Genomic DNA, 21,317 nt, shown 5'->3' on the forward strand with positions numbered 1-21,317 from the left:
AAATCCCCCTAGAACATAAAAAATTTGCTTCCATCGAAATCACCCCAGAACACAAAAAATTTGCTTCCAACGAAATCTCCCCAGAACACAAAAAATTCGCTTCCAACGAAACGACTCCAGAGCACAGAAAACACGCTTCCAACTTAATGACCCCCTACTTGAAAAATTTGCTTCCATCGAAATCACCAGAGAACACAAAAAATTCGCTTCCAAGGAAATCACCCCAGAGCACAAAAAATTCCCTTCAAACAAAATCACTCGAGAACACAAATATAGACTTCCAAAGAAATGACCCCAGAACACAAAAAATTCGCTTCCAACAAAATCACCCCAGAGCACAAAAAATTCCCTTCCAACAAAATCACCAGAGAACACAAATATTGGCTACCAACAAAATTACCCCAGAACAGAAAAAATTTGATCCCATGGAAATCACCCCAGAAAACAAAAAATTCGCTTCCAAAGAAATTACCCCAGAGCACAAGAAATTTGCTTCCAACAAAATCACCACAAAGCACAAAAAATTCGCTTCCATAAATATCACCGTAGAACATAAAAAATTCGCTTCCTTCGAAATCAACCAAGAAAAAAAAAATTTGCTTCCAACGAAATCACCCCAGAACACAAAAAATTCTCTTCCAAGGAAATTACCCCAGAATACAAAAAATTCGCTTCCAACGAAATCAACCAAGAAAACAAAAAAATTTGCTTCCATCGAAATCACCCGAGAACAGAAAAAATTCGCTTCAATCGAAATCACCCGAGAACACAGAAAAATTCAATTCCAACGAAATTACCCCAGACACAAGAAATTCGCTTCCAACGAAATCACCCCAAAGCACAAAAAAATTTGCTGCCAACGAAATGACCCCATACTTCAAAACTTTGTTTCCATCGAAATCACCTGAGAACAAAAAAAATTCGCTTCCAACGAAATTACGCCAGAACACAAAAAATACACTTCCTACGAAATTACCCCAGAACACAAGAAAATCGCTTCCAACGAAATCACCCCAGAGCACAAAAAATTTGCTTTCAAGGAAAACACCCAAGAAAACAAAAAATTCGCTTCCAAATAAATCACCACAGAGCACAAAAAATTCGCTTCCAATGAAATAAATCCTGAGCACAAAAAACATGCTTCCAACAAAATGACCCCCTACTTCAAAAATTTCCTTCCATCAAAAAAAACGGAAAACACAAAAAATTCGCTTCCAACGAAATTATCCCAGAACACAAAAAATTCGCTTACAACCAAATCTCCTGAGAACACAAATATTCGCTTCCAACGAAATCACCCCAGAGAACAGAAAATTCGCTTACAACCAAATCTCCTGAGAACACAAAAAAATCCCTTCCAAAGAAATGACTCCAGGGCACAGAAAAACGCTTCCAATGAAATGACCACCTACTTCAAAAATTTGCTTCTAACGAAATCACCCTAGAACACAAAAAATTCGCTTCCAACAAAATCACTCTAGAACACAAAAAATTCCCTTTCTACAAAATCACCCAAAAACAAAAAAATTCGCGTCCAACGAAATTACCACAGAATAGAAAAAATTTGCTTCCAACCAAATCAACCCAGAGCACAAAAAATTCCCTTCCAACAAAATCACCCGAGAACACAAATATTAGCTTCCAACAAAATTACCCAGGACAGAAAAAATTTGCTTCCAAAGAAATCACCCCAGAGCACAAAAAATTCCTTTCCAACAAAATCACCCGAAAACACAAATATTGGCTTCCAACGAAATGATCCCATACTTCAAAAATTTGCTTCCATCGAAAAACCGGAGAAAACAAAAAATGCGCTTCCAACAAAATTACCCCAGAACACAAAAAAATTCCCTTGCAAAGAAATCTAATGAGAACACAAATATTCGCTGCCAACAAAATCACCCTAGAACACAAAAAATTCTCTTTCAACTAAATGACCTGAGAACACAAAAAATTGGCTTCCAACTTAATTACAACAGAATACAAAAAATTCGCTTCCAAAGAAATCACCCCATAACACAAAAATTTCGCTTCCAACGAAATGACTCCAGAACACAGAAAACAGGCTTCCAGCAAAATCACCCCAGAACAAAAAAATTCGCTTCCAACGAAATGACTCCAGAGCACAGAAAACACGCTTCCAACGAAATGACCCGAGAACACAAAAAATTCACTTCCAACAAAATTACTCACGAACACGAATATTCGCTTCCAATGAAATCACTCCAGAGCACAAAAAAATTCGCTTCCAAAGAAATTACCCCAGAACACAAGAAATTCGCTTCCAACGAAATCACCCAAGAGCACAAACTATTTGCTTCCAATGAAATTACCCCATACTTCAAAAATTTGCTTCCATCGAAATCACCTAAGAACACAAAAAATTCACTTCCAATGAAATTACCCCAGAACACAAAAAATTCGCTTCCAACGAAATGACCCCAGAGCCCCAAAATTTTGCTTCCAACGAAATGACTCCAGAGCAAAGAAAACACGCTTCCAACGAAATGACCCCCTACTTCAAAAATTTGCTTCCATCGAAAAAACCAGAGAACACAAAAATTCGCTTCCAACAAAATTACTCAGGAACACAAATATTCGCTTCCAATGAAATCACTCCAGAGCACAAAAAATGCACTTCCAACGAAATCCCCCTAGAACATAAAAAATTTGCTTCCATCGAAATCACCCGAGAACACAAAAAATTCGCTTCCAACGAAATCACACCAGAGCACAAAAAATTCGCTTCCAACAAAATCCCCCTAGAACATAAAAAATTCGCTTCCATCGAAATCACCCAAGAACACAAAAAATTCGCTTCCAACAAAATTACCCCAGAAGACAGGATATTCACTTCCAATGAAATCACCCCAAAATACAAAAAATCGCTTCCAACAAAATCACCCTAAAACAAAAAAATTCGCTTTCAACCAAATCACACAAGAACACAAAAAATTCCCTTCCAACGAAATGACTCCAGAGCACAGAAACACGCTTCCAATGAAATGACCCCCTACTTGAAAAATTTGCTTCCATCGAAATCACCAGAGAACACAAAAAATTCGCTTCCAACGAATTACCACAGAACACAAAAAAATTCGCTTGCAATGAAATCTCCTGAGAAGACAAATATTCGCTTCCACGAAATCACCCCAGAGCACAAAAAATTCGCTTCCAACGAAATCACCCCAGAACAAAAAAATTTGCTTCCAAAGAAATTACCCCAGAACACAAAAATTCGCTTCCAACGAAATCACACCAGAACACAAAAAAATCCCTTCCAAAGAAATGACTCCAGAGCACAGAAAACATGCTTCCAATGAAATGACCCCCTACTTCAAAAATTTGCTTCCAACAAAATCACCCCAGAACACAAAAAATTCGCTTCCAAAGAAATCACCCTAGAACACAAAAATTTCGCTTCCAAAGAAATGACTCCATAACACTGAAAAAACGCTTCCAACGAAATCACCCGAGAACACAAAAAATTTGCTTCCAACGAAATTACCCCAGAACACAAGAAATTCGCTTCCAAAGAAATCACCCAAAAGGACAAAAAATTCGCTTCCAACGAAATACCCCGAGAACACAAAAAATTCGCTTCCTACGCAACTACCCCAGAACACAAGAAATTCGCTTCCAACGAAATCTCCCCAAAGTACAAAAAAATTTGCTTCCAACCAAATCACCTGAGAACACAAAAAATTCGCTTCCAACGAAATTACCCCAGAACACAAAAAATTCGCTTCCAAGGAAATCACCCCAGAGCACAAAAAATGCGCTACCAAAGAAATCACCCTAGAACATAAATTTTCGCTTCCATCGAAATCACCCCAGAAAACAAAAAATTCGCTTGCAACGAAATCTCCTGAGAACACAAATATTCGCTTCCTAAAAATCACCCAGAGCACAAAAAATTCGCTTCCAACAAAATTACCCCAGAACACAAAAAATTCGCTTGCAAAGAAATCTAATGAGAACACAAATATTCGCTTCCAACGAAATCACCCCAGAACACAAAAAATTCGCTTCCAACGAAATGACTCCAGAGCACAGAAAACACGCTTCCAACGAAATGACCCCAGAACAAAAAAAATTCGCTTCCAATACAATTACTCAGGAACACAAATATTCGCTTCCAATGAAATCACTCCAGAGCACAAAAAAATTCGCTTCCAAAGAAATCACCCCAGAACACAAGAAATTCGCTTCCCAACGAAATCACCCAAGAGCACAAACTATTTGCTTCCAACGAAATGACCCCATACTTCAAAAATTTGCTTCCATCGAAATCACCTAATAACACAAAAAATTCGATTCCAAAGAAATGACCCCAGACCCCAAAATTTTGCTTCCAACGAAATGACTCCAGAGCAAAGAAAACACGCTTCCAACGAAATGACCCCCTACTTCAAAAATTTGCTTCCATCGAAAAAACCAGAGAACACAAAAATTTCGCCTCCAACAAAATTACTCAGGAACACAAATATTCGCTTCCAATGAAATCACTCCAGAGCACAAGAAATTCGCTTCCAAAGAAATTCCCCTAGAACATAAAAAATTTGCTTCCATCGAAAACACCCGAGTACACAAAAAATTCTCTTCCAAGGAAATTACCCAGAACAAAAGAAATTCGCTTCCAACGAAATCACGCCAGAGCACAAAAAATTCGCTTCCAACGAAAAGACCCCATACTTCAAAAATTTGCTTGCATCGAAATCACCTAAGAACACAAAAAATTCGCTTCCAACGAAATTACCCCAGAACACAAAAAATTCGCTTCCAACGAAATGACTCCAGAACCCCCAAATTTTGCTTCCAACGAAATGACTCCAGAGCAAAGAAAACACGCTTCCAACGAAATGACCCCCTACTTCAAAAATTTGCTTCCATCGAAAAAACCGGAGAACACAAAAAATTCGCTTCCAACAAAATTACTCAGGAACACAAATATTCGCTTCCAATGAAATCACTCCAGAGCTTCCAATGAAATCCCCCTAGAACATAAAAAATTTGCTTCCATCGAAATCACCCGAGAACACAAAAAATTCGCTTCCAAGGAAATTACCCAGAACACAAAAATTTGCTTCCAATGAAATCACGCCAGAGCACAAAAAATTCGCTTCCAACGAAATCCCCCTAGAACATAAAAAATTCGCTTCCATCGAAACCACCCAAGAACACAAAAAATTCGCTTCCAACAAAATTACCCCAGAAGACAAGAAATTCGCTTCCAATGAAATCACCCCAAAATACAAAATATTCGCTTCCAACAAAATCACCCTTAAACACAAATTTCCCTTGCAACCAAATCACCTGAGAACAAAAAAAAATCGATTCCAAGGAAATCACCCCAGAGCACAAAAAATTCCCTTCCAACAAAATCACTCGAGAACACAAATATAGACTTCCAAAGAAATCACCCCAGAACACAAAAAATTTGATTCCAACGAAAAAACTCCAGAGCACAGAAAACACGCTTCCAACGAAATGGCCCCCTACTTGAAAAATTTGCTTCCATCGAAATCACCAGAGAACACAAAAAATTTGCTTCCAACGAAATTTCCCCAGAACACAAAAAAAAATTTGCTTACAACAAAATCTCCTGAGAACACAAATATTCGCTTCCAACGAAATCAACCCAGAGCACAAAAAATTCGCTGCAAATGAAATCAGCCCAGAATACAAAAAATTCACTTTCAACGAAATCACCCGAGAATACAAAAAATTCGCTTCCAACGTAATTACCCCTGAACACAAAAAATTCGCTTCCAACAAAATCACCCTAGAACATAAAAAATTTGCTTCCATGGAAATCACCAAAGAACAAAAAAATTTGCTTCCAAAGAAATTACCCCAGAACACAAAAATTCGCTTCCAACGAAATCACCCCAGAACAAAAAAAAATCCCTTCGAAAGAAATGACTCAACAGCACAGAAAACACGCTTCCAATGAAATGACCACCTACTTCAAAAATTTGCTTCCAACGAAATCACCCCAGAACACAAAAAATTGGATTCCAAAGAAATCAACCTACAACACAAAAATTTCGCTTCCAACGAAATGACTCCATAACACTGAAAAAACGCTTCCAACGAAATCACCCGAGAACACAAAAAATTTGCTTCCAACGAAATCACCCGAGAACACAAAAAATTTGCTTCCAACGAAATTACCCAAAACACAAGAAATTCGCTTCCAACGAAATCACCCCAAAGCACAAAAAATTTGCTTCCAACCAAATCACCTGAGAACACAAAAAATTCGCTTCCAAGTTAATGACCCCAGAGCACAAAAATTTCGCTTCCAACGAAATGACTCCATAACAGTGAAAAAACGCTTCCAACGAAATCACCCGAGAATACAAAAAATTCGCTTCCAACGTAATTACCCCAGAACACAAAAAATTCGCTTCCAACAAAATCACCCGGAACACAAACATTCGCTTCCAACGAAATCACCCCAGAGCACAAAAAATACGCTGCAAATGAAATCAGCCCAGAATACAAAAATTCACTTTCAACGAAATCACCCGAGAATACAAAAAATTCGCTTCCAACGAAATTACCCCTGAACACAAAAAATTCGCTTCCAACAAAATCACCCTAGAACATAAAAAATTTGCTTCCATGGAAATCACCACAGAACAAAAAAATTTGCTTCCAAAGAAATTACCCCAGAACACAAAAATTCGCTTCCAACGAAATCACCCCAGAACAAAAAAAAAATCCCTTCGAAAGAAATGACTCAACAGCACAGAAAACATGCTTCCAATGAAATGACCACCTACTTCAAAAATTCGCTTCCAAAGAAATCACCCTAGAACACAAAAATTTTCCTTGCAACGAAATGACTCCATAACACTGGAAAAACGCTTCCAACGAAATCACCCCAGAACCCAAAAAATTCTCTTCCTAGGAAATTACCCCAGAACACAAAAAATTCGCTTCCAGCGAAATGACCCCAGAGCCCCAAAATTTTGCTTCCAACAAAATGACTCCAGACCAAAAAAAAACACGCTTCCAACGAAATGACCCCCTACTTCAAAAATTTGCTTCCATTGAAAATACCAAGGAGAACACAAAAATTCGCTTCCAACAAAATTACTCAGGAACACAAATATTCGCTTCCAATCAAATCACTCCAGAGCACAAAAAATTCGCTTCCAACGAAATCCCCCTAGAACATAAAAAATTTGCTTCCATCAAAATCACCCGAGAACAAAAAAAATTCGCTTGCAACAAAATTACCCCAGAAGATAAGAAATTCGCTTCCAATTAAATCACCCCCAAATACAAAAAATTCGCTTCCAACGAAATCACCCTAAAACACAAAAAATTCGCTTTCAACCAAATCACCCGAGAACACAAAAAATTCGATTCCAAGGAAATCACCCCAGAGCACAAAAATTCTCTTCCAACAAAATCACTCGAAAAAACAAATATAGACTTCCAAAGAAATTAACCCAAAACACAAAAAATTCGCTTCCAACGAAATCACCCCAGAGCACAAAAAATTCGCTTCCAACGAAACGACTCCAGAGCACAGAAAACACGCTTCCAACGAAATGACTCCCTACTTGAAAAATTTGCTTCCATCGAAATCACCAGAGAACACAAAAAATTCGCTTCCAACGAAATTACCCCAGAACACAAAAAAATTTGCTTGCAATGAAATCTCCTGAGAAGACAAATATTCACTTCCAACGAAATCACCCCAGAGCACAAAAAATTCGCCTCCAACGAAATCACCCCAGAACACAAAAAATTTGCTTCCAACAAAATCACCCCAGAACACAAAAAAATTCGCTTAAAACGAAACGACTCCAGAGCACAGAAAACACGCTTCCAATGAAATGACCCCCTACTTCAAAAATTTGCTTCCAACGAAATCACCCCAGCACACAAAAAATTGGATTCCAAAGAAATCACCCTAGAACACAAAAATTTCGCTTCCAAAGAAATGACTCCATAACACTGAAAAAACGCTTGCAACAAAATCACCTGAGAACACAAAAAATTCGCGTCCAACGAATTACCCCAGAACACAAGAAATTCGCTTCCAAAGAAATCACCCCAAAACACAAAAAATTCGCTTCCAACGAAATACCCGAGAACACAAAAAATTTGCTTCCAACGCAACTACCCCAAAACACAAGAAATTCGCTTCCAACGAAATCACCCCAAAGTACAAAAAAATTTGCTTCCAACCAAATCACCTGAGAACACAAAAAATTCGCTTAAAACAAAACGACTCCAGAGCACAGAAAACACGCCTCCAACGAAATGACCCCCTACTTGAAAAATTTGCTTCCATCGAAATCACCAGAGAACACAAAAAATTCGCTGCCAACGAAATCAGCCCAAAACACAAAAAATTTGCTTTCAACAAAATCACCCGGGAACACAAACATTCGCTTCCAACGAAATCACCCCAGAGCATAAAAAATTCGCTTCCAACGAAATCACCCAAGAACAAAAAAATTTGCTTCCAAAGAAATTACACCAGAACACAAAAATTGGCTTCCAACGAAATTACGCCAGAACACAAAAAATCCCTTCCAAAGAAATGATTCAAGAGCACAGAAAACACGCTTCCAATGAAATGACCCCCTACTTCAAAAATTTGCTTCCATCGAAAAAACCGGAGAACACAAAAAATTCGCTTCCAACAAAATTACCCCAGAAGACAGGATATTCACTTCCAATGAATTCACCCCAAAATACAAAAAATCGCTTCCAACAAAATCACCCTAAAACAAAAAAATTCGCTTTCAACCAAATCACACAAGAACACAAAAAATTCCCTTCCAACGAAATGACTCCAGAGCACAGAAACACGCTTCCAATGAAATGACCCCCTACTTGAAAAATTTGCTTCCATCGAAATCACCAGAGAACACAAAAAATTCGCTTCCAACGAATTACCACAGAACACAAAAAAATTCGCTTGCAATGAAATCTCCTGAGAAGACAAATATTCGCTTCCACGAAATCACCCCAGAGCACAAAAAATTCGCTTCCAACGAAATCACCCCAGAACAAAAAAATTTGCTTCCAAAGAAATTACCCCAGAACACAAAAATTGGCTTCCAACGAAATCACACCAGAACACAAAAAAATCCCTTCCAAAGAAATGACTCCAGAGCACAGAAAACATGCTTCCAATGAAATGACCCCCTACTTCAAAAATTTGCTTCCAACAAAATCACCCCAGAACACAAAAAATTCGCTTCCAAAGAAATCACCCTAGAACACAAAAATTTCGCTTCCAAAGAAATGACTCCATAACACTGAAAAAACGCTTCCAACGAAATCACCCGAGAACACAAAAAATTTGCTTCCAACGAAATTACCCCAGAACACAAGAAATTCGCTTCCAAAGAAATCACCCAAAAGGACAAAAAATTCGCTTCCAACGAAATACCCCGAGAACACAAAAAATTCGCTTCCTACGCAACTACCCCAGAACACAAGAAATTCGCTTCCAACGAAATCTCCCCAAAGTACAAAAAAATTTGCTTCCAACCAAATCACCTGAGAACACAAAAAATTCGCTTCCAACGAAATTACCCCAGAACACAAAAAATTCGCTTCCAAGGAAATCACCCCAGAGCACAAAAAATGCGCTACCAAAGAAATCACCCTAGAACATAAATTTTCGCTTCCATCGAAATCACCCCAGAAAACAAAAAATTCGCTTGCAACGAAATCTCCTGAGAACACAAATATTCGCTTCCTAAAAATCACCCAGAGCACAAAAAATTCGCTTCCAACAAAATTACCCCAGAACACAAAAAATTCGCTTGCAAAGAAATCTAATGAGAACACAAATATTCGCTTCCAACGAAATCACCCCAGAACACAAAAAATTCGCTTCCAACGAAATGACTCCAGAGCACAGAAAACACGCTTCCAACGAAATGACCCCAGAACAAAAAAAAATTCGCTTCCAATACAATTACTCAGGAACACAAATATTCGCTTCCAATGAAATCACTCCAGAGCACAAAAAAATTCGCTTCCAAAGAAATCACCCCAGAACACAAGAAATTCGCTTCCCAACGAAATCACCCAAGAGCACAAACTATTTGCTTCCAACGAAATGACCCCATACTTCAAAAATTTGCTTCCATCGAAATCACCTAATAACACAAAAAATTCGATTCCAAAGAAATGACCCCAGACCCCAAAATTTTGCTTCCAACGAAATGACTCCAGAGCAAAGAAAACACGCTTCCAACGAAATGACCCCCTACTTCAAAAATTTGCTTCCATCGAAAAAACCAGAGAACACAAAAATTTCGCTTCCAACAAAATTACTCAGGAACACAAATATTCGCTTCCAATGAAATCACTCCAGAGCACAAGAAATTCGCTTCCAAAGAAATTCCCCTAGAACATAAAAAATTTGCTTCCATCGAAAACACCCGAGTACACAAAAAATTCTCTTCCAAGGAAATTACCCAGAACAAAAGAAATTCGCTTCCAACGAAATCACGCCAGAGCACAAAAAATTCGCTTCCAACGAAAAGACCCCATACTTCAAAAATTTGCTTGCATCGAAATCACCTAAGAACATAAAAAATTCGCTTCCAACGAAATTACCCCAGAACACAAAAAATTCGCTTCCAACGAAATGACTCCAGAACCTCAAAATTTTGCTTCCAACGAAATGACTCCAGAGCAAAGAAAACACGCTTCCAACGAAATGACCCCCTACTTCAAAAATTTGCTTCCATCGAAAAAACCGGAGAACACAAAAAATTCGCTTCCAACAAAATTACTCAGGAACACAAATATTCGCTTCCAATGAAATCACTCCAGAGCTTCCAAAGAAATCCCCCTAGAACATAAAAAATTTGCTTCCAACGAAATCACGCCAGAGTACAAAAAATTCGCTTCCAACGAAATCCCCCTAGAACATAAAAAATTCGCTTCCATCGAAACCACCCAAGAACACAAAAAATTCGCTTCCAACAAAATTACCCCAGAAGACAAGAAATTTGCTTCCAATGAAATCACCCCAAAATACAAAATATTATCTTCCAACAAAATCACCCTAAAACACAAAAAATTCGCTTGCAACCAAATCACCCGAGAACAAAAAAAAATCGATTCCAAGGAAATCACTCCAGAGCACAAAAAATTCCCTTCCAACAAAATCACTCGAGAACACAAATATAGACTTCCAAAGAAATCACCCCAGAACACAAAAAATTTGATTCCAACGAAAAAACTCCAGAGCACAGAAAACACGCTTCCAACGAAATGGCCCCCTACTTGAAAAATTTGCTTCCATCGAAATCACCAGAGAACACAAAAAATTTGCTTCCAACGAAATTTCCCCAGAACACAAAAAAAAATTTGCTTACAACAAAATCTCCTGAGAACACAAATATTTGCTTCCAACGAAATCACCCCAGAGCACAAAAAATTCGCTGCAAATGAAATCAGCCCAGAATACAAAAAATTCACTTTCAATGAAATCACCCGAGAATACAAAAAATTCGCTTCCAAAGTAATTACCCCTGAACACAAAAAATTCGCTTCCAACAAAATCACCCTAGAACATAAAAAATTTGCTTCCATGGAAATCACCACAGAACAAAAAAATTTGCTTCCAAAGAAATTACCCCAGAACACAAAAATTCGCTTCCAACGAAATCACCCCAGAACAAAAAAAAATCCCTTCGAAAGAAATGACTCAACAGCACAGAAAACACGCTTCCAATGAAATGACCACCTACTTCAAAAATTTGCTTCCAACGAAATCACCCCAGAACACAAAAAATTGGATTCCAAAGAAATCACCCTACAACACAAAAATTTCGCTTCCAACGAAATGACTCCATAACACTGAAAAAACGCTTCCAACGAAATCTCCCAAGAATACAAAAAATTCGCTTCCAACGTAATTACCCCAGAACACAAAAAATTTGCTTCCAACAAAATCACCCGGAAGACAAATATTCGCTTCCAACGAAAACACCCCAGAGCACAAAAAATTTGCTTCCAAAGAAATCACCCTAGAACATAAAAATTTCGCTTCCATCGAAATCACCCCAGAACAAAAAAATTTGCTTCCAAAGAAATTACCCCAGAACACAAAAATTCACTTCCAACGAAATCTCCCCAGAACACAAAAAATTCGCTTCCAAAGAAATCACCCTAGAACACAAAAATTTCGCTTCCTACGAAATGACTCCATAACACTGAAAAAACGATTCCAACGAAATCACCCCAGAAAACAAAAAATTCGCTTCCAACGAAATGTCTCCAGAGCACAGAAAACACGCTTCCAACGAAATGACCCCAGAACACAAAAAATTCACTTCCAACAAAATTACTCAGGAACACAAATATTCGCTTCCAATGAAATCACTCCAGAGCACAAAAAAATTCGCTTCCAAAGAAATTACCCAAGAGCACAAACTATTTGCTTCCAACGAAATGACCCCCTACTTCAAAAATTTGCTTCCATCGAAATCACCCGGGAACACAAAAAATTCGCTTCCAACGAAATTACCCTAGAACACAAGAAATTCACTTCCAACGAAATCACGCCAGAGCAGAAAAAATTCGATTCCAACGAAATCCCCCTAGAACATAAAAAATTCGCTTCCATCGGAATCACCCAAGAACACAAATTTCGTTGGAAGGGAATTTTTTGTGCTCCGGGGTGATTTCGTTGGAAGCGAATTTGGCTTCTGGGGTAATGTCGTTGGAAGAGAATTTTTTGTGTTCTCCGGTTTTTTCGATGGAAGCAAATTTTGGAAGTAGGGGGTCATTTCGTTGGAAGCGTGTTTTCTGTGCTCTGGAGTCATTTCGTTAGAAGCTAATTTTGTGTGCTCTGGGGTGATTTCGTAGGAAGTGAATATTTGTGTTCTCAGGAGATTTCGTTGCAAAGGAATTTTTTGTGTTCTGGGTTAATTTCGTTGGAAGCGAATTTTTTGTGTTCTCGTGTGATACCGTTGAAAGGGAATTTTTGTGTTCTAGGGTGATTTCCTTGGAAGCGAATTTTTTGTGCTCTGGGATGATATCTTTGGAAGCGAATATTTGTGTTCTCAGGAGATTTAGTTGGAAAAAAGAATTTTTTGTAGTCTGGGGAAATATTGTTGGAAGAGCATTTATTGTGTTCTCCGGTTTTTTCGATGGAAGCAAATTTTGAAGTAGGGTGTCATTTCTTTGGAAGCATGTTTTCTGTGCTCTGGAGTCATTTCGTTGGAAGCGAATTTTTTGTGCTCTAGGGTGATTTCGTTGGAAGCGAATATTTGAGTTCTCAGGAGATTTCGTTGCAAGTGAATTTTTTGTCTTCTGGGGTAATTTCGTTGGAAGAGAATTTTTTGTGTTCTCGCGTGATTTATTTGAAAGGGAATTTTTGTGTTCTGGGGTGATTTAGTTGGAAGCGAATTTTTTGTGCTCTGGGATGATATCTTTGGAAACGAATTTTGTGTTCTCAGGAGATTTCGTTGGAAAAGAATTTTTTGTCTTCTGGGGTAATATCGTTGGAAGAGAATTTTTTGTGTTCTCCGGTTTTTTCGATGGAAGCAAATTTTTGAAGTAGGGGGTCATTTCATTGACACCATGTTTTCTGTGCTCTGGAGTCATTTCGTTGGAGCGAATTCTTTGTGCTCTGCGGTCATTTCGATGGAAGCGAATTTTTGTCTTCTCAAGAGATTTCGTTGCATCTGAATTTTTTGTGTTCTGGAGTAATTTCGTTGGAAGCGAATTTTTTTGTGTTCTCAGGTGATTTCGTTGAAAGGGAATTTTTGCGTTCTAGGGTGATTTTGTTGGAAGCGAATTTTTTGTGCTCTGGGATGATATCTTTGGACGCGAATATTTGTGTCCTCAGGAGATTTCGTTGGAAGCGAATTTGGCTTCTGGGGTAATGTCGTTGGAAGAGAATTTTTTGTGTTCTCCGGTTTTTTCGATGGAAGCAAATTTTTGAAGTAGGGGGTCATTTCGTTGGAAGCGTGTTTTCTGTGCTCTGGAGTCATTTCGTTGGAAGCGAATTTTTTGTGCTCTGGGGATATTTCATTGGATGCGAATATTTGTGTTCTCAGAAGATTTCGTTGCATGCGAATTTTTTGAATTCTTGGGTAATTTCGTTGGAAGCGAATTTTTTGTGTTCTCAGGTGATTTCTATGGAAACAAATTTTTGAATAGGGGGTCATTTCGTTGGAAGCTTGTTTTCTGTGCCCTGGATTCATTTCGTTGGAAACGAGTTTTTTGTGCTCTAGGGTGATTTCGTTGGAAGCAAATATTTGTGTTCTCAGGAGATCTCGTTTGAAAAGAAATTTTTGTCTTCTGGGGTAATTTTGTTGGAAGCAAGTTTTTTGTGTTCTTGGGTGATTTCGATGGAAGCAAATTTTTGAAGTATGGGGTCATTTCGTTTGAAGCGTGTTTTCTGTGCTCTGGAGTCATTTCGTTGGAAGCGAATTTGTTGTGTTTTCGGGTGATTTCGTTGAAAGCAAATTTTTTTATGTTCTAGGGTGATTTCGTTGGAAGCAACTTTTTTGTGTTCTGGGGTGATTTGTTTGGAAGCGAATTTTTTGTCTTCTGTGGTGATTTCAATAGAAGCGAATTTTCTGTGTTCTCGGGTGATTTCGTTGGAAGCGTGTTTTCTGTGCTCTGGAGTCATTTCTTTGGAAGCGAATTTTTTGTGCTCTGGGATGATATCTTTGGAAGCGAATTTTGTGTTCTCAGGAGATTTCGTTGGAAAAGAATTTTTTGTCTTCTGGGGTAATGTCGTTGGAAGAGAATTTTTTGTGTTCTCCGGTTTTTTCGATGGAAGCAAATTTTGGAAGTAGGGGGTCATTTCGTTGGAAGCGTGTTTTCTGTGCTATGGAATCATTTCGTTGGAAGCGAATTTTTTGTGCTCTTGGGTGATTTCGTTGGAAGCGAATATTTGTGTTCTCAGGAGATTTCGTTGCAAGCGAATTTTTTGTGTTTTTTGGTAATTTCGTTGAAAGTGAATTTTTGTGTTCTCCTTTCAATTCATTGAAAGGGAATTTTTGCGTTGTAGGGTGATTTCGTTTGAAGCGAATTTTTTGTGCTCTGGGATGATATCTTTGGAAGTGAATATTTGTGTTCTCAGGAGATTTCGTGGGAAAAGAATTTTTGTCTTCTGGGGTAATATCGTTGGAAGAGAATTTTTTGAGTTCTCCGGTTTTTTCGATGGAAGCAAATTTTTGAAGTAGGGGGTCATTTCGTTGGAAGCATATTTTCTGTGCTCTGAGGTGATTTCGTTGGAAGCGAATATTTGTTTTTCTCAGGAGATTTTTTTGAAAGGGAATTTTTTTGTTCTAGGGTGATTTCTTTGGAATCGAACTTTTTGTGCTCTGGGATGATATCGTTGCAAGCGAATATATGTGTTCTCAGGACATTTCAGTGGTAAAGAGTTTTTTGTGTTCTCCGGTTTTACGATAGAAGCAAATTTTTGAAGTAGGGGGTCATTTCGTTGGAAGCGTGTTTTCTGTGTTCTGGAGTCATTTCGTTGGAAGCGAATTTTTTTTTGTTCTCGGGTGTTTTCTTTGAAAGGGAATTTTTTTGTTCTAGGGTGATTTCGTTGGAATCGAATTTTTTGTGCTCTGGGATTATATCTTTGGAAGCGAATATATGTGTTCTCAGGAGATTTCGTTGGAAAAAATTTTTTGTCTTCTAGGGTAATATTGTTGGAAGAGAATTTTTTGTGTTCTCCGTTTTTTTCGATGGAAGCAAATTTTTGAAGTAGGGGTTCATTTCGTTGGAAGCGAATTTTTTTTGTGCTCTGGGGTGATTTCGTTGGAAGCGAATATTTGTGTTCTCAGGAGATTTCGTTGCAAGCGAATTTTTTGTCTTCTGGGATGATTTTGTTGGAAGTGAATTTTTTGTGTTCTCGGGTAATTTCCTTGAAAGGGAATTTTAGCGTACTAGGGTGATTTCGTTGGAAGCGAATTTTTTGTGTTATGGGATGCTATCTTTGGTAGCGAATATTTGTGTTCTCAGGAGATTTCGTTGCAAGCGATTTTTTTGTGTTCTGGGGTTAATTTGTTGGAAGCGAATTTTGTGTTCTCCGGTGATTTCCTTGAAAGGGAATTTTTGCGTTCTAGGGTGATTTCTTTGGAAGCGATTTTTTGTGCTCTGGGATGATATCTTTGGAAGCGAATATTTGTGTTCTCAGGAGATTTCGTGGGAAAAGAATTTTTTGTCTTCTGGGGTAATATCGTTGGAAGCGAATTTTTTCTGTTCTCGGGTGATTTCGATGGAATCAAATTTTTGAAGTATGGGATCATTTCGTTGGAAGCATGTTTTCTGTGCTCTGGAGTCATTTCGTTGGAAGTGAATTTTTTGTGTTCTGAGGTGATTTCATTGGAAGCGAATTTTTTGTCTTCTGGGGTAATTACGTTGGAAGCGAATTTTTTGTGTTCTTGGGTGATTTTGTTGAAAACTGATTTTTGTGTTCTAGCATGATATCCTTGGAAGCGAATTTTTTGTATTCTGGGGTGATTTCGATGGAAGGAATTTTTTTTCTGTTCTGTGGTAATTTCGTTGGACGTGAATTTTTTGTGTTCTCGGGAGATTTCATTGAAAGGGAATTTTTTGTGTTCTAGTGTGATTTCGTTGGAAGCAAATTTTTTTGTGCTCTAGGATGATTTTTTGGAAGCAAAAATTTGTATTCTCATGAGATTTCGTTGGAAGAGAATTTATTGTGTTCTGGGGTAATATTGTTGGAAGAAAATTTTTTGTGTTCCCCGGACTTTTGGATGGAAGCAAATTTTTGAAAGTGGGGGTCATTTCGTTGGTAGCGTGTTTTCTGTGCTCTGGAGTCATTTCGTTGGAAGCAAATTTTTTCGTGTTCTGTAGTGATTTCATTGGAAGCGAATATTTGTGTTCTCAGGAGATTTCGTTGCAAGTGAATTTTTTGTGTTCTTAGGTGATTTCCTTGAAAGGGAATTTTTGTGTTCTAGGGTGATTTCTTTGGAAGCGAAGTTTTTGGGCACGGGGATGATATCTTTGGAAACAAGTATTTGTGTTATCAGGAGATTTCGTTGGAAAAGAATTTTTTGTCTTCTGGGGTAATACCGTTGGAAGAGAATTATTTGTGTTCTCCAGTCTTCTCGATGGAAGCAAATTTTTGAAGTAGGGAGTCATTTCGTTGGAAGCATGTTTTCTGTGCTCTGGAGTCATTTCGTTGGAAGCAAATTTTTAGTGCTGTGTGGTGATTTTGTTGGAAGCGAATTTTTTGTGTTCTCGGGTGATTTCGTTGGAAGCGAATTTTTTGTCTTCTGGGGTAATTTCGTTGGAAGCAAATTTTTTCTGTTCTCAGGTGATTTCGATGGAAGCAAATATTTGAAGTATGGGATCATTTCGTTGGAAGCATGTTTTCTGTGCTCTAGAGTCATTTCGTTGGAAGTGAATTTTTTGTGTTCTGGGGTGATTTCGTTGGAAGCGAATTTTTTGTCTTATGGGGTAATTTTGTTGGAAGCGAATTTTTTGTGTTCTCAGGTGATTTCGTTGAAAGGTAATTTTTTGTGTTCTAGCATGATTTCATTCGAAGCAAATTTTTTTTGTGTTCTTGGGTAATTTCGATGGAAGGAAATTTTTCTGTTCTGTGGGAATTTCGTTGAACGTGAATTTTTTGTGTTCTCGGGTGATGTCGTTGAAAGTGAATTTTTTTTTGTTCTAGGGTGATTTCCTTGGAAGCGAATTTTTTTGTGCTCTGGGATGATGTCTTTGGAAGCGAATATTTGTGTTCTCAGGAGATTTCGTTGGAAGCGAATTTTTTGTGTTCTGGGTTAATATTGTTGGAAGAGAATTTTCTGTGTTCTCCGGACTTTTAGATGAAAGCAAATTTTTGAATTAGGGGGTCATTTCGTTGGATGTGTGTTTTCTGTGCTCTGGAGTCATTTCGTTGTAAGCGAATTTTTTGTGGTCTGGGGTGATTTCGATGAAAGCGAATATTTGTATTCTCAGGAGATTTCGTTGCAAGCGAATTTTTTGTGTTCTGGGGTGATTTCGTTGGAAGCGAATTTTTTGTGTTCTCGGGTGATTTTGTTGAAAGGGAATTTTTGTGTTCTAGGGTGATTTCGTAGGAAGCGAATTTTTTGTGCTCTGGAATGATATCTTTGGAAGCGAATATTTGTGTTCTCAGGAGATTTCGTTGCAAGTGAATTTTTTGTTCTAGGGTGATTTCGTTGGAAGCGTATTTTTTGTGTTCTCCTGTGATTTCGTTGAAAGGGAATTTTTGTGTTCCAGGGTGATTTCGTTGGAAGCGAATTTTTTGTGCTCTGGGATGATATCTTTGGAAGCGAATATTTGTGTTCTCAGGAGATTTCGTTTCAAAAGAATTTTTTATCTTCTGGGGTAATGTCGTTGTAAGAGAATTTTTTGTGTTCTCCGGACTTTTCAATGGAAGCAAATTTTTGAAATAGGGGGTCATTTAGTTGGAAGCGTGTTTTCTGTGCTCTGGAGTCATTTCGTTGGAAGCAAAATTTGGGGTCTGGGGTCATTTCTTTGGAATCGAATTTTTTGTGTTATTAGGTGATTTCGATGGAAGCAAATTTTTGTGTTCACAGGAGATTTCTTTGCAAGCGAATTTTTTGGGTTCTGGGGTGATTTTGTTAGAAGCGAATTTTTTGGGTTCTCGGGTGATTTCCTTGAAAGGGAATTTTTGTGTTCTAGGGTGATTTCTGTGGAAGCGAAGTTTTTGTGCGCTGGGATGATATCTTTGGAAGCAAGTATTTGTGTTATCAGGAGATTTCGTTGGAATAGAATTTTTTGTCTTCTGGGGTAATATCGTTGGAAGAGAATTATTTGTGTTCTCCAGTCTTCTCGATGGAAGCAAATTTTTGAAGTAGGGGGTCATTTCGTTGGAAGCAAATTTTTTGTGCTCTGTGGTGATTTTGTTGGAAGCGAATATTTGTGTTCTCAGGAGATTTCGTTGCAAAAGAATTTTTTGTTTTCTTGTGTGATTTCGTTGAAAACTAATTTTTTGTGTTCTAGCATGATTTCGTTGGAAGCGAATTTTTTGTGTTCTGGGGTGATATCGAAGGAAGGAAATTTTTTCTGTTCTATGGTAATTTCGTTGGACGTGAATTTTTTGTGTTCTCGGGAGATTTCGTTGAAAGGGAATTTATTTGTGCTCTGGGATGATATTTTTGGAAGTGAATATTTGTGTTCTCAGGAGATTTCTTGGGAAAAGAATTTTTATCTTCTGGGGTAATATCGTTGGAAGAGAATTTTTTGAGTTCTCCGGGTTTTTTGATGGAAGCAAATTTTTGAAGTAGGGGGTCATTTCGTTGGAAGCACATTTTCTGTGCTCTGGGGTGATTTCGTTGAAAGCGAATTTTTTGTGTTCTCGGGTGATTTCTTTGAAAGGGAATTTTTGTGTTCTAGGGTGATTTCGTTGGAAGGGAATTTTTTGTGCTCTGGGATGATATCTTTGGAAGGGAATATTTGTGTTCTCAGGAGATTTCAGTGGAAAAGTGTTTTTTGTGTTCTCCGGTTTTACGATAGAAGCAAATTTTTGAAGTACGGAGTCATTTCGTTGGAAGCGTGTTTTCTGTGTTCTGGAGTCATTTCGTTGGAAGCGAATCTTTTTTGTTCTCGGGTGATTTCTTTGAAAAGCAATTTTTGTTTTCTCAGGTGATTTCGTTGGAAGCGAATTTTTTCTGGTCTGGGATGATATCTTTGGAAGCGAATATTTGTGTTCTCAGGAGATTTCTTTGGAAAAGAATTTTTTGTCTTCTGGGGTAATGTCCTTGGAAGAGAATTTTTTGTGTTCTCCGGTTTTTTCGATGGAAGCAATTTTATGAAGTAGGGGGTCATTTCGTTGGAAGCGTGTTTTCTGTGCTCTGGAGTCATTTCGTTGCAAGCGAATTTTTTGTTCAGGGGTGTTTTCGTTGGAAGCGAATTTTTTGTGTTCTCTTGTGAGTTCGTTTAAAGGGAATTTTTGTGTTCTAGGGTGATTTCGTTGGAAGCGAATTTTTTGTGCTCTGGGATGATACCTTTGGAAGCGAATATTTGTGTTCTCAGGAGATTTCGTTGCAAAAGAATTTTTTGTCTTCTGGGGTAATGTCGTTGGAAGAGAACTTTTTGTGTTCTCCGTTTTTTTCGATGGAAACAAATTTTTGAAGTAGGTGGTCACTTCGTTGGAAGCGTGTTTTCTGTGCTCTGGAGTCATTTCGCTGGAAGCGAATTTTGTGTGCTCTGGGGTGATTTCGTTGGAAGCGAAATTTTTGTGTTCTCCGGGTTTTTCGATGGAAGTAAATTTTTGAAGTAGGGGGTCATTTCGTTCGAATCGTGTTTTCTGTACTCTGGCGTCATTTCGTTGAAATGGAATTTTTTGTGCTCTGGGGTGATTTCGTTGGAAGCGAATTTTTTTGCGTTCTTAGGTGATTTCGTTGAAAGCTAATTTTTTGTGTTCCATGGTGATTTTGTTGGAAACGAATTTTTTGTGTTTTGGGGTAATTACGTTCGAAGTGAATTTTTGGTGTTCTCGCGATATTTCGATGGAAGCAAATTTTTGAAGTAGGGGTTCATTTCGTTGGAAGCCTGTTTTCTGTGCTCTAGAGTCATTTTGTTGGAAGGGAATTTTTTGCGCTCTAGGGTGATTTTGTTGGAAGGGAATTTTTTGCGCTCTGGGGTGATTTCGTTGGAAGCGAATTTTTTGTGTTCTTCGGTGATTTCGTTGAAAGCTAATTTTTTGTGTCTAGCGTGATTTCGTTGGCAGCGAATTTTTTGTGTTCTCGGGTGATTTCGATGGAAGCAAATTTTTTCTGTTCTGTGCTAATTTCGTTGCAAGCGAATATTCTCTGTTCTCGGGTGATTTTTTGGAAAGGGAATTTTTGTGTTCTAGGGTGATTTCGTTGAAAGGGAATTTTTGTGTTCAAGGGTGCTTTCGTTGGAAGCGAATTTTTTGTGCTCTGGGATGATATCTTTGGAAGCGAATATTTTTGTTCTCAGGAGATTTCGTTGGAAAAGAATTTTTTGTCTTCTGGGGTAATCTTGTTGGAAGAGAATTTTTTGTGTTCTCCGGTATTTCGATGGAATCAAATTTTTGAAATAGGGGGTCATTGCTTTGGAAGCGTGTTTTTGTGCTCTGGAGTCATTTCGTTGGAAGCAATTTTTTTGTGTTCTGGGGTGAGTTCGATGGAAGCAAACATTTGTGTTCTCAGAAGATTTCGTTGCTAGCGACTTTTTTGTGGTCTGGGGAAATTGATTTGGAAGCGAATTTTTTGTGTCCTCATGTGATTTCGATGGAAGCAAATTTTTGAAGTATACGGTCATTTCGTTGGAAGCAAATTTTTTCTGCTGTGGGGTGATTTTGTTGG

Source organism: Meriones unguiculatus, chromosome 5, assembly GCF_030254825.1.
Source record: "Meriones unguiculatus strain TT.TT164.6M chromosome 5, Bangor_MerUng_6.1, whole genome shotgun sequence".
Taxonomy (NCBI): domain Eukaryota; kingdom Metazoa; phylum Chordata; class Mammalia; order Rodentia; family Muridae; genus Meriones; species Meriones unguiculatus.